Source organism: Bos taurus, chromosome 19 (genome assembly GCF_002263795.3).
Source record: "Bos taurus isolate L1 Dominette 01449 registration number 42190680 breed Hereford chromosome 19, ARS-UCD2.0, whole genome shotgun sequence".
Taxonomy (NCBI): domain Eukaryota; kingdom Metazoa; phylum Chordata; class Mammalia; order Artiodactyla; family Bovidae; genus Bos; species Bos taurus.
The window spans coordinates 34,298,160-34,311,412 of NC_037346.1; positions in this window are offsets into that span (position 1 = coordinate 34,298,160).

Genomic DNA, 13,253 nt, shown 5'->3' on the forward strand with positions numbered 1-13,253 from the left:
ATCCCATGGACAGTGGAGCCTAGTGGGCTACATGGATTCTCAAAAGAAGGACACAACTGAGCGACTAAACAACAAAATAACAAACAACCTGAACAAGAACTTCAATCCAGGTGGCCTGCCAGCATGGTCTGCATTAAGTCAGGCCCTATACCATGCCCCAGCTCCAGTTCTGCTTTGACTTTTTAACTAGAGTGAAGCTTGAAATCGCTCACAAGAGGCAGCACAGCCAGCTAAAAGCAGCTGGTCTTCACAGTCCAACCTCCTAATTTACAACATGGAATACAAGCATCTCTATTTATGAACTATAAACTATAAAATGCTTTCTGATATGGAGTCATTTCCTTTGCCTGACAGCTTTACAGGGTCTTACCTCTGTGAAGAGGCCAGTGAGCCCACAGACAGATTCGAGTACAAAACTGAATCCCCTTCTAGGGTGCTTTGGGTTCACCCACTGCTTCTGCACTGACCCAATCCTGATGCATCTCACCTCCTGATTTGGGTCTGCATTGGCTCCACCCAGCATTTCACAGTCCAAGTGACTGGATCTGACCAATCAGGGCCACTCATCTCTCTCAGCTCGATGATTCTCTCCAAGGGCAGGGCTCTGAGCCAATCAGTTCAGTTCATTTCAGTTCAGTGGCTCAGTTGTGTCCGACTCTTTGCGACCCCATGGACTGCGGCACACTAGGTTTCCCTATCCATCACCAACTCCTGGAGTCTGCTCAAACTCTTGTCCGTGGAGTTGGTGATGCCATCCAACCACCTCATCCTCTGTCATCCCCTTCTCCTCCTGCCTTCAATCTTTCCCAGCATCAGGGTCTTTTCAAATGAGTCAGTTCTTGGCATCATGTGGCCAAGGGATTGGAGTTTCAGCTTCAGCATCAGTCCTTCCAATGAATATTCAGGACTGATTTCCTTTAGGTTGGACTGGTTAGGTCTCCTTGCAGTCCAAGGGACTCTCAAGAGTCTTCTCCAACACCACAGTTCAAAAGCATCAATTCTTCAGCGCTCAGCTTTCTTTATAGTCCAACTCTCACACTCATACATGATTACTGGAAAAACCATAGCTTTGACTAGATGGACCTTTGTTGGCAAAGTAATGTCTTTGCTTTTTAATATGCTGTCTAGGTTGGTCATAGTTTTTCTTCCAAGGAGCAAGCGTCTTTTAATTTCATGGCTGCAGTCACCATCTGCAGTGATATTGGAGCCCCCCAAATTAAAGGCTGTTACTGTTTCCACTGTTTCCCCATCTATTTGCCATGAAGTGATGGGACCAGATGCCATGATCTTAGTTTTCTGAATGTTGAGTTTTAAGCCAATTTTTTCACTCTCCTCTTCCACTTTCATCAGGAGGCTCTTTAGTTCTTCACTTTCTGCCATAAGGGTGGTGTCATCTGCATATCATATGTTATCTGCATGCCGTAAGGTTGGTATCATCTGCATCTGAGCCAGTGGGAGCCCAGAAGATGCTCGAGCCGCAGTGGGCTACCTGTCCAGTTGATGCAGTCAGAATAACTAGAGGATCCTGAATATGGAACACTGAATTCCTTCCCTCCTTCCTGAAGTCAGTGTGGACTGGGTTTCCATCATCACAGGGGTCTGGCTGTTCTCCTCTGTTTAATTCTTATTGTTCTTTCCCACCAGCCTGTTCCCCTATCCCTGAAATACAGGGCCTTTGCATATGCTGTTTCTGCCTCTGGGGACAGGTTCCCTCCTGCTGCCCTCTCCTCCATCAACTCCTACTTAAACTACATCTCAGTGCAATTGTCCGGAGAAGACAATGGCACCCCACTCCAGTACTCTTGCCTGGAAAATCCCATGGACGGAGGAGCCTGGTAGGCTGCAGTCCATGGGGTCTCGAAGAGTTGGACATGACTGAGCGACTTCACTTTCACTTTTCACTTTCATGCATTGGAGAAGGAAATGGCAACCCACTCCAGTGTTCTTGCCTGGAGAATCCCAGGGACAAGGGAGCCTGGTGGGCTGCCGTCTATGGGGTTGCATAGAGTCGGACACGACTGAAGTGACTTGGCAGCAGCAGTGCAATTGTCATTTTTAAGCCTTTCCTAAACCACTCGCCTTCTCTAAGAAAAAAAAAATCGTGTACTTTTCCTTCCTTAGGCTTATTGTGATTGCTAATTGTGTATTTGTGTGTATGGTCATTTTATAAATATTCCCATCCCAGACCTGGCGGGCAAGTTCTTGTCTCTTTTGTTGATCACTGTTTCCCAGTACCCAGCACAGTGTCTGGCACAAGTGTGGTACTCAAGGAATGTCTGAGGGTGACTTCAGAATTACCTCCACCCCTGATGGAAAGGAGGTGGGCAATAGCACCACACAGGGACAGTATTCCTGATAATTTAAAAATCGTCTCTGCTAAGTCAGTATGAGCTAGCTCCCACATATCATGCTCCCAGGATTTGGCAATGAAATTGCCAGTTTCCCATCAGTTTCTCCTCATTGAAGGCATGTAGTTTTCAGTTTCCTTTGCTCTATTATATCAGATACCACTTATCCATCCACTTTCCATTCTCCAAACTATTTTGAAATCCCTCATATGCTGATGCCTTATTTCCCCCTCCTTCTTTATCCTTGGGGTTTAGGCCATGGGAGGGAGCCACGATGGACATCCAGCCCAGACGACCCACTAGTGACTGCAGCCCCAGTCACTACCTGACTTCAACTGTATGAGAGACCCGAAATGAGAACCACCCAGCTGAGCGAACTCAAGCCACAAAAAATTGAGAGATAATAATAAAACTTTGTACTAAGTTGCTGCCTTTGGTGGTGTCTTTTGTGTGTGTCTTTTTTTTCTTTTTGTCAATGTCTTGACACACATCTATGGGTAATGAGCAAGAAAGGATCAGAACCAGAATCTAAAGGTTGTGGTCAGTTTCACTGTAATGAAGTTTTTGGTTAGTCTATTTCCAAGCTTAATACTTGCTTGCAGAGCCTGCACATGATGGATGCTCAGTTTGCCTGCATCGTGTCACTGACCACATTCAAGGGCACATAGAACACGAATCAAGACACTCAATCCTAAGATATTTCCCTTCAACATTTTTTTAAGGAAAGAAAAGCGTCTTTGCTAAAGTTTTATAGAAGGTTTTCAGCAGGGTGGTAAACCAGAAAACACAGACTTCTTCAAATGACTATTGAAACAAAAACAGAGGGACTTGACTGTCAGTCATTTTGACCAGGGTCTGTACCCAGCTTCCTCCACAGAAATGACCTCAGCCAGAGAGCTGAAGGCACCTTTCTCAGGGAAGGTTTCCTCATCTGAAAAATGGGCACTAAGTTTAGCAGCCACATATGGATTCCAAGTCGAGGATGACTTTTCCGTGGAGTCAGAGAGTGGAGAGGCCACCAGAGGAAGCTGTTGTGCAGTTGTCTCCCCACCCTCATATCTCTGGCCATCAGGAATGAACAAATGAAGCTTCAGTTTTTCCACAAGTGGAGGAGGATGGCAGCTTTTTCAGCCAGGGGAGGCTGCAGAGGCCAGGGGCCTGGTCACTAGATAAGGGCAACTTGGAAGTTTCCATGTTTGTGTCCTTTCCTTCATCCTCTGGATTTTCTCCTTTTTAATCCACAACCCCCCATGGGGAAAAAAAAAAGGCTTCATTATCTTTCATGATGATTAATATTGACATATTATAAACAATTCAAACAAACCAGAAGAAAAAACTTAAAAGATCTTTGCCATTATCTCATCATGGAGAGATAAGCACTTGACTTTTTTTTAACCTCCTTTTCCCCCTTAACGATCCCTGGTCAGGGAACTAAGATCCTACAAGCCATGAGGTGCAGCCAAAAGACAGAAGCAGACTGCAGACTGTGTGATTCCCTTTGTGGGGATTTCCTGGAAGACTAATCCATGGTGACAGGAGGCAGGTCAGGGAGGCCTGCAAAGGAACAAGAAGGAATTTTTCACAAAGATGCAAAAGTTTGGGGAGGGAGGAGGGAGGAGGGTTCAGGATAGGGAACACAGGTATACCTGTGGCGGATTCATTTCGGTATTTGGCAAAACTAATACAATATTGCAAAGTTTAAAAATAAAATAAAAATTAAAAAAAAAAGATACAAAAGTTTTATCACATCATGTAGCATGACAGCAGTTCATACAATGGTAATACTGTATTTTACGTAGAGTTATTGTTTGTTGTTGTTTAGGCAGTCAGTCATGTCAGACTCTTTGCAACCCCATGGACTGTAGCCCTCCAGGCTCCTCTGTCCATGGAATTTCCCAGGCAGGAATACTGGAGTGGGTTGCCATTTCCTTCTCCAGGATGTCTTCCTAAACCACTGATCGAACCAGAGTCTCTTGTGGCTCCTGAATTGGCAGGCAGGTTTTTTTTTTTTTTTTTAACCACTGGGCCACCAGGGAAGCCTTTATGTAGAGTTGTTGTTGTTCAGTCACCAAGTTATATCCGACTCTTTGTGACCCAATGGGCTGCAGCATGCCAGGCTTCCTTGTCGTTCACAATCACCCTGAGTTTGCTCAAACTCATGTCCATTCAGTCGGTGATGCCATCCACCCATCTCATTCTTCTCCTTCTGCATTCAATCTTTTCCAGCATCAGGGTCTTTTATTTGCATCGTATGGCCAAATTATCAGCGTCAGCATCAGTAGAGTATGCCTCCAGAAAGTGTATCTATAGAAACCTGCTGGCCCCAAGGGCAGATCCTCTGTCCTACATGCTGTCCTACCGGTGCACTTGTCCCCACGCATTTCCTGCCTGTTCCTTCCACACATACACCCCACCCCTCCACCGCTGGCTTCCATGGCCTCCGTGGCTTTCCCTCTGCTATTCTTGTTCATGCTCATCCCCTCCCTGCTCTGCTCTCCATGGGGTCTTCCTGACCGAGAGACTGAACCCAACCCCATTGCAAATCCAGGTCTTCAGTGCTTCTTCATCCCACATGACTTCCCTGTAATGTGACTTTCACTTCTCTCTGGGCACTTAGAGGCATAACCTGCCAGCCAGGCCAGTACAGCAAGTCAGTGGATGGGGCAGGAGAGGGAGGCCCTAGCTGAGGAGAGGCTGGGCTACAAGGGACCCAGAGCCAGGTGCATGGAGGGACAGGGCAGTAACCATCCTGTTCTTCTCCCCAGAAGAGCTTCAAGCTACCTGACAGTCAGGTGCTCACAAGGAGCAGGTTTGTGTCCAGAGGCGCTCTCCCAGCCCTCCCTCCTGAGTGTGGTGTCCTGTGGCATCCACGAGAACACCTTCAGCTCCATCACTAAGGGTGACGTACAAGTCCAGAAGGACCTGTCTGTCTGCACTGAGCTGTCTGGTGGGACCACCGTGTACATCGGCATCATAGACTGGATGCAGAGGGAGATCAGAGCCCTGGCCCCCAGCAGGATGGAAATCATGACCCTCACTCCTCTGGACACAAGTACTTGGTGGGGAGTGGGCTGCACCCCAGCCTCACAGTCCATCTTCCAACAGATGTGGGTGGACCGGCAGGACCAGCCTCTCCACAAACGCTTCTAAATAGACTGTGAGCAGATGCATAGCACTTGCTGTGTAAGTTCATTCAGGATAAATTTGCCACACACTTTTGCCAGCCTCCTGAAACTGGAATAAGTCTTTGAAAATAAATTTGTCCTTGAAACTTATATCTGAGACTGTAGAACTTACTGCTGATTTTGACGTTGTATTCAGCACTTCCCCTGGTGTATCTTTTGTTTGTTTGTTTGTTTTTGGCTGTGCTGGGTCTTTGTTGCTGCATGCAGGCTTTTTTCTAGTTGTGGCGAGAGGAGGCTGCTCTCCAGTTTTGGTGCTCAGGCTTCTCACTGCAGTGGGCTTCTTTTGTTATGGAACACTGGCTTTAGGCTTCTCAGGCTTCAGTAGTTGCAGCCCACAGGCTCTGGACCACAGGCTCAGTAGTTGTGGTGCACTGGCTTAGTTGCTCTGCAGCATGGGGGATCTTCCCAGATCAGGGATCGAACTCATGTCTCTTACATTGGCAGGTGGATTCTTTACCAGTGAGCCACCAGGGAAGCCCCCCTTGGTATATGTTTAATACCTTGTGTAGATCTTTGGTTTAAGCCCCTAGTTACATGTCATTCCATCACTTCGTGGCTGAAGTGAAAACATGTTTCTGGAAGAAATATCGTTGGCTGGATGAGAATCTGTGAGACCTCGAATCTCTCTATCTGTGTAGAGGATTAATATGTCAGAATTGCTGAGCCCAGGGACTTCCTTGGTTGTCCAGTGGCTAAGACTCTGTGCTCCCAATACAGGAGGCCAGGGTTAGATCCCTGGTCAGGGAGCTAGATCCCACACGCCACAATAAAGACCCAGTGTAACTAAGTAAATAAATTTTTTTTATTTTTTTCTAAAGCCTCTTATTCCAGGATTTCTCTAGAGGCTGGCAAGAGTCCTGAGCCAATCACTATTTCTGTCCTGCTGGCCTGGTGAGGTTCGGGAAGGTCTGAGCCTCGGGACCTGCTTTCCTCTCATATCTGCTTTTTTCCCTCCAGGGCACCATGGACTGTTATCTGCCTTCACTTGGAAAACGGCTTTCATTTACCGCTGTAAACTTATTCACCCTTTTAACTTAGGCAAGACTTTTGTACTAAATCCTCAGTTCTTAAGAGATGACAAGAAATTTTGGTGTTATATAGTCATGTGAGAACATGAGGCCCAGCAACACATCACTGTGAGGAGAAGTGCTGCAGGAAACAAACAAAAGACTTTCTTTCAAGGCCTTCCCTTTGGACATTTGCTCCACATCCGCTATTAAATATGTAAAAGTCACCCACATATTGCAGAAAATATAACCCTTTGCTGCAAAATAAAATTTGAAAGGATTTTTATGGTTTTGCTTCCTAAATCATTTGGCACAAGTGGTCCAATCAACCTATGACTGACTGTGATTTCTAAGGAAACATCTTTCATCTTACTTTATGAGGAATTCTGGCAATGTGAGAAAATCTAAGCCACATGTTTTTCACTGTCCTGAAAGTTTTATGAATATGAAATTTAATGATGAGAAAATTGACTATAATGTTATATTTTATAGGCATTTAATTAAACATTTATTAATCTTGGTTTTACAGTTTTAAAAAAAATCATATGTGTTAATTTTTTTAGATATCAAATATAAATGAAAATTCTGAAATGGTCATTAAGTCCTAGATTGGGTGCCAGAAGAGCTTGCCAGATGAAGTGGAAGCTTTTCCTGAAAGCAGACAGAGGGCGCACACCATGCAGAGGCTCCTTCGTCTATACATCACTGCAGGGCGATCCCATGGGAGGGAGCAGCTGGGCCCTGTTCATGGCCAGGGCTGGAGCGGGGGCCAAGGCAGAGACTGCAGGGAAACAAGTTCTGTCTCAGCCTCAGAAAGGTGGTCACAGAAGCCGACAGAAGGCCTGTCCTGTCAATGAGGCACCACTGGGATAGAAATGAAGATTTCTGTCTAGGTCAGGAAGGGCTGGGCTCTGCCACAGTAACAGATGAGCCCCAAACCACTGTTGGTTTCTACTAACCAGAGTCCTTCTTTCCCCACACTGTGAGTCCACCATGAATCTCCTGGGAGCTGAATCCAGATCACCTACACTCAATGCCCAGTCTGGAGGAGCAGTGCCTGTGTGGGGTGCAGTCCCTGGTGCAGTGGAGGGAAAACGAGAGAACTGTTGCTAGTTGTGTGTCAACCAGAGGAGCTTCTGCTGGGAAGTGATGCATGTCACCTTTGCTCACATCTGACAAAGATTCTCCCCTTGACCAGATTCTGCACAGGCTCCTCTGAGATCTTTTTCTACTAGGTTTTGATTTTTGGACTTCCATGTTCATCTCTGCATTGTCCAACTGTAGCAAGAATCTTGCTTAAGTCAGTTTAGCCAGGATTCCCCATCCTCCATATCTGACTACCCTCCACATCTAATCAAGTTCTTCATCCTCCACTATCCCCCAGGTGATGTGCAATCTCCCTGACCTAGCTCCAGCAAAAATCTTGTTTAATCGGAAACCTCCTGTGGGCTTCCCAGGTGGTACTAGTGGTAAAGAATCTGACTGCCAATGCAGGAGACACAAGAGGTAATGGTTCAATCCCTGGGTTGGGAAAGTCCCCTGAAGTAAGGAATGGCAACCCACTCCAGTATTCTTGCCTGGAAAATTCCATGGACAGAGGAGCCTGGTGGGCTACAGTCCATGGGGTCCCAAAGAGTTGGACATGACTGAGCAACTGAGCACACATACACAGAGAATCCTCCAGTACTCCTGTTTCCTTTGATTAGTTTTCCATCCAGAGACTCCATCCTGCTCCTTGGTTATAAATTCCCACTTTTCCGCTCAGTCAGTCCAACCTCTCTCTCCCACTGCAAACCCCCACTTATCCTGACAACTCTTCTTGAATAAAGCCTGCCTTACCACTCTTTAACAAGAGTCAGAGTGAATCTTTTCTTCTTTAACTCATCTCATCTATTGGCCAAAGGAAGGCAAGTGACCAAGACGGTTGTTAACGGGGCTGGGGAGGAGAGTTTTCCAGAAAGTGGCAGTGGGTGCTTTTGAACAGTAACACAGCCTTTTACCATTTTCCTCTGACAGAGAAACTTGAAGACAATCCTCTGTAAAGCAGGTCCCACCCAAGACAGCTGTCTTGCCTGTTAGGTCTCAGGCAACCACATCTTGGTGGGTGGGGAGGGGAAGTCACGTGCCAGAGGTCATCAGAAGTCCCTTCTCCCTCCCCTCCTGAACCTCTTCATCCATTGAATCGTTTCTGACTCACACACCTGTCCCTCGAACTGGTGTTAAAGGCCACCTGACTCAGCTGGGGTCGGGGCGGGGGGCGGGGGGGCCGGGGAGGCACAAAATCTCTCTTCTGGGGAGCCTGTTTGCATGAGATGAAGGTAATCTCCCTCAGATTGAAAAGACATTTTATGCATGAATCTTGATTAGTTCCTTTAAAAAAAAAATCACTGTCACAACTACTGAGCCCAGATGTCACAATTACTGAAGCCTGTGCACCTAGAACCCATGCTCTGCAACAAGAGAAGCCATGCCAATGGCTACAACTAGAGAGAAGCCTGCACAGCAACAAAGACCCAAAATAGCAAGAAAAACAAGTAAATAAATTAAAAAATTACTTTCACACTTATTTATCATTTATAAGTGACATTTACTTATGTCATTTGTCTACATAAGAACCTGTGATGGCTTCTAACTGCCAACCTTGCAGGTGGAATCTGAACACCTTGTCCCCTCTCCCAGCTGTACTCAAAGGCAGGCTCAATTTCCCTCAGGATACAAAAACTAGGGTAATATTAGATGGGGGACAATGGGTACTAGGGAAATGACCAGCAATAGCCATTAACATTCACCACTGTGATTTGTTCTTCCTGCAGTAAAAGTGACACCTCACAAGTGTCCTCATGGGCACTCAGATAAATTACATTTCCCAGTCTCATTCCAGTGGGACTGTGTGATGGTACTCTGGACAATGGAATATGAGCAGAAGTAATTTACACCATTTTAGGGTTTGGTCCATAAAATGCTCCAATCTCACAACATCAAAGAAAACCAAGCCTGCCAGTAGTTAAAGTGGTAAAAGCAGATTTTACTTAGGAACTATTGCAGCAGGGGGAAAGAGGCCTCATCATAAGACTGGGCTCAACTCTGAATACGAAGAGGAAGCCATGGGAACACAAGGGTGGGGGCCAGTGGATGGAGAATTATTAAGGAAACATCAGGAATACAGAAGTATTCTGGCTAAACAAGATTTTTGCTGAAGGCAGGCAGGGGTGATCAGGCATCACCTCAGTGGAGAATGAGAAGTTTGGTCAGATAACCAGGGTGATCAAGGGTGGGAAATTCTGGCCAAACTGACCTGGCAGGATTCTTGCTAAAACTAGACTCTTGGAGGACACACCCAAGGATGGGGCCAAAGAGGACTAAGAGGAGCCTGAGTAAAGTTTGGTCAAGCAGAGAATCTTTCCCAGTATTCCTTTGGATCCTTATTTTTAAACAGCAGCTATAATGAATACTTTGGGAACAGTTGTGGCAACTTGAAAATAAACTGGTTGTGAGGTGATATTATAGAATTTTAAATTTTCCTACATGTGATAATGACACTTTGGTTGCATAAGATATCCTTACATTTAAGAGATGCATGCCTGGGACTTCCCTGGTGGTCCAGTGGTTAAGTGCCTGCCAGTGCATAGACACGGCTTCAATCCGTGCTCCAGGAACTAGATCCCACATGTCATGGGGCAACTAAGCCTACGTGCCACAACCACTGAGCCCTCGCTCTAGAGCCCAAGAGCTGCAACTACTGAAGCCCACTTGCCTAGAGCCTGTGCTCCACAACACGACAAGCCTGCACGCCACAACTAGACAGTAGCCCTGATCACCGCAACTAGAGAAAGCCTGAGCACAGCAACGAAAACCCAGCCAAAAGAAAAGAGAGAGAGATGCGTGCCTAATTAGTTAGAGGTGAAAAGTCACACAAGACCACAGCAGTGGGTTTGGTTTAGGGCTGACATCCAAACTCAAAATACTAACTGCTCACGCAGCACCTAGCTGACTTAGAAAGGATGTGGAACAGGAAGTACAGCAGCACTCTATACAGCTCTCCACGTCTCTGATGACTGCATATGGGCTAGGTTCTAGCCCCAGAGGATTCAGCAAAGAGTACCCACTGGCTCTGTGGCTCCCTGCTTGTCTGGTGGCAATGTGACAGTAAGAGGTCACATGCATTCTTCAGCAGAGCTAGGGCCCATACGTTACGAGTTACACCAGCAGCCAAGAACAGCAAGCTGAGAGGCAGCCTTCAACAGCAGTTGAACAGCACACACAGGTCCTACAGGAACGCCATCTGAGTTCAGACTACAAGTCAGCTCCTGGAGGAAGGATTCACAGCTGTGAAAGCTCTCCCTCTAGTCACAGATGTCAGCAACATTTGAAATCACTGGACAAAAAAGTTAAATAAAACAAAACGGCTGACACTTGTTGAAGCCAGATAATGAGTTTATCAAACTATGCTTCAGTGCTTGAAAATTTTTATGATAAGAAATCAAAAGAAATAAAATCTCAAATGGAGGTGTTCACCACCTGCTTTCATTTCCTGTGTGGTTTACCAGTGAGTTAATTCCTTCTGTTTAAAGCTCCCTGCTCTCAAGTCATAGCGCAAATTCCCCTTTTATGTAGCGCCCCTCCCCCACTCCGACTATAGGCTCCGTCCCTCCCTCCAATCCAAGTGCTTTTTCTTCTAGACTCTTCCTGTTGCCTTCTTTCAGTTGCAGGGCACAGAAAAAGAAAAAAAGGAAACTCTGCCACATAACCAAATAACCCTAGATTCCATGTCAGGCAGGCTTGGACCCAGGGTTCCAGGCAGGCAGCCAGGCCCCGCGGCTCTAGCCCTATCACATGGCTGTTGTTCCTCGGGGTGGCTTCCTTTTGTAGACACTACACGAGGTACCAGCTACCAGCTCCTAAGCATGCTTCCTTCCGGAAGGACTTGGGGAAGCCTTTGCCGCAGCATGCTCAGCAGAAGTCCCAAGGCTTGCTCTCATTGGCCAGGCTTATCACATGCCCACCAATCAGGGAATGTCTGGCCCTGATTGGTGGATCTGGGTCACATGCTTCACACCCGGCCCTGAGGTGAGTCAGTGATGTCAGCGACCCTCGAAGATTCGGAAGCAGGTGACTCTGGGAGGCAGGTGACTCGCGCTGGGGTTCCAGCATCTGAGAGATGAGGCCAGAATTGGTGGAGGGTGGGGTGCGGGTGGGGGACCTGGTTGGTGACGTGGTCCAGCCCACCTCAGAGGCCATTAGGGTGCTCACTGGCTCTGAGTGGGTTTTCGTCCTGTGAGTCCCCAGAATGATTTTTGGACGTCAAGGGGGCTGAATTTTCTCCTGAGAGTCCTGGTGAACGCGCTTCCTTTCGGCTCAGTCCCCTGTCAGGAGTCGCGCCTCTGGGGCTGTAGTTCCAAGAGAGGCCGTCAGGGGGCGATGGAGAAGCGAGAGGCAAGACTCCATTCAGTCCTTTCAGTTCAGTTCAGGTGTTCAGTCGTGTCTTTTCGCGACCCTGTGGACTGCAGCACGCCAGGCTTCCCTGTCCATTACCAAGTCAGTCCTTTGGGTTTTGCTTTTTAACTGTATATGGGAAAGCGCCTCGTGCAGTCGATGAGTCCTCACAAACTGGACGAATCTGCGAGGCCAGCGACTGAGGCCTCAGGAGCCCCCTGGTGCCGCCCACGCTCCCCTGACTCAGTGTGTCGTTTACACTGGCGCCACTCTACAGTATGGACTCCTTTGTGAGCTTCCTCTGCGCCGTCGTGCGTAGTTGTGTTTCCGTGTGAACACATTTTTTCTCAGGTTCTGCGGTCCCTGCGTTCATTTGTCTGCTCTAGTGTTGATGGGCATCTGGGTGATTTCTGGTTTGGGCCATTATGAGTAAATAATACTGCTGGAAACCTTTCACATATGTTTCAGTGGACACATATATATGCACTTTTGTTGGGTGTATATCTGTGAATGGGATTGCTGGGCCACAAGTTGTATACATTTTTTAGTGTCAGTGGATACTGATTGCCACACCCTTTCCAAGGAGGCTGAGCGGATTTGCACTCAGGGTCCAGTTGCACTGGGTACTCTCTGTCTTTTCCTTGTTAGCCATTCAAGTTCAATAGGGTTTTCTTTTGCGGGGGGGGGGGGGGGAGGGGGGGCAGTAATATTTATTTGGCCACATCAGGTCTTGGTTGTGACATGTGGGATCTAGTTCCCTGGTCAGGAATTGAACTTGGACCCCCTGCATTGGGAGCCACTGGACCACCAAGGAATTCCCTCAATAGGTTTTTTAAAAACAGCTTGATTGAATTGACATACTGTAAAATTCACCTGTTTTTATGTGTACAAATCAATGCTTTTAAGTAAACTTGTGCAATCACCACAGTGAATCAATTATAGAACATTTCCATCATTCCTAGACCCCTCATGCCCTGTTTAGTTTGTTTTTTAACCTCATTTTCTTCAACAGTCTTTGGGCACTTATCTGGTGCCAGGCACTTTTCTAGGCGATATGAATAACTGAAAAATCAGGAAAACCTGGTCCTTGCAGCCTAGAGAGACTCAGACATAACCCAATTGCTGTAATCTTGGGGAGGTACAGAGTAGTGTGGGATGTGCAGTGACCCAGAAATTGACAAGGGTTTCTGACGCTTTAATTGCAAATGTGGGGAGGGAGCAGGGGCAAAGTGTAAGACAACAGGGAAGGGACAGCTTGACCACCACCTGGGAAAATGTCC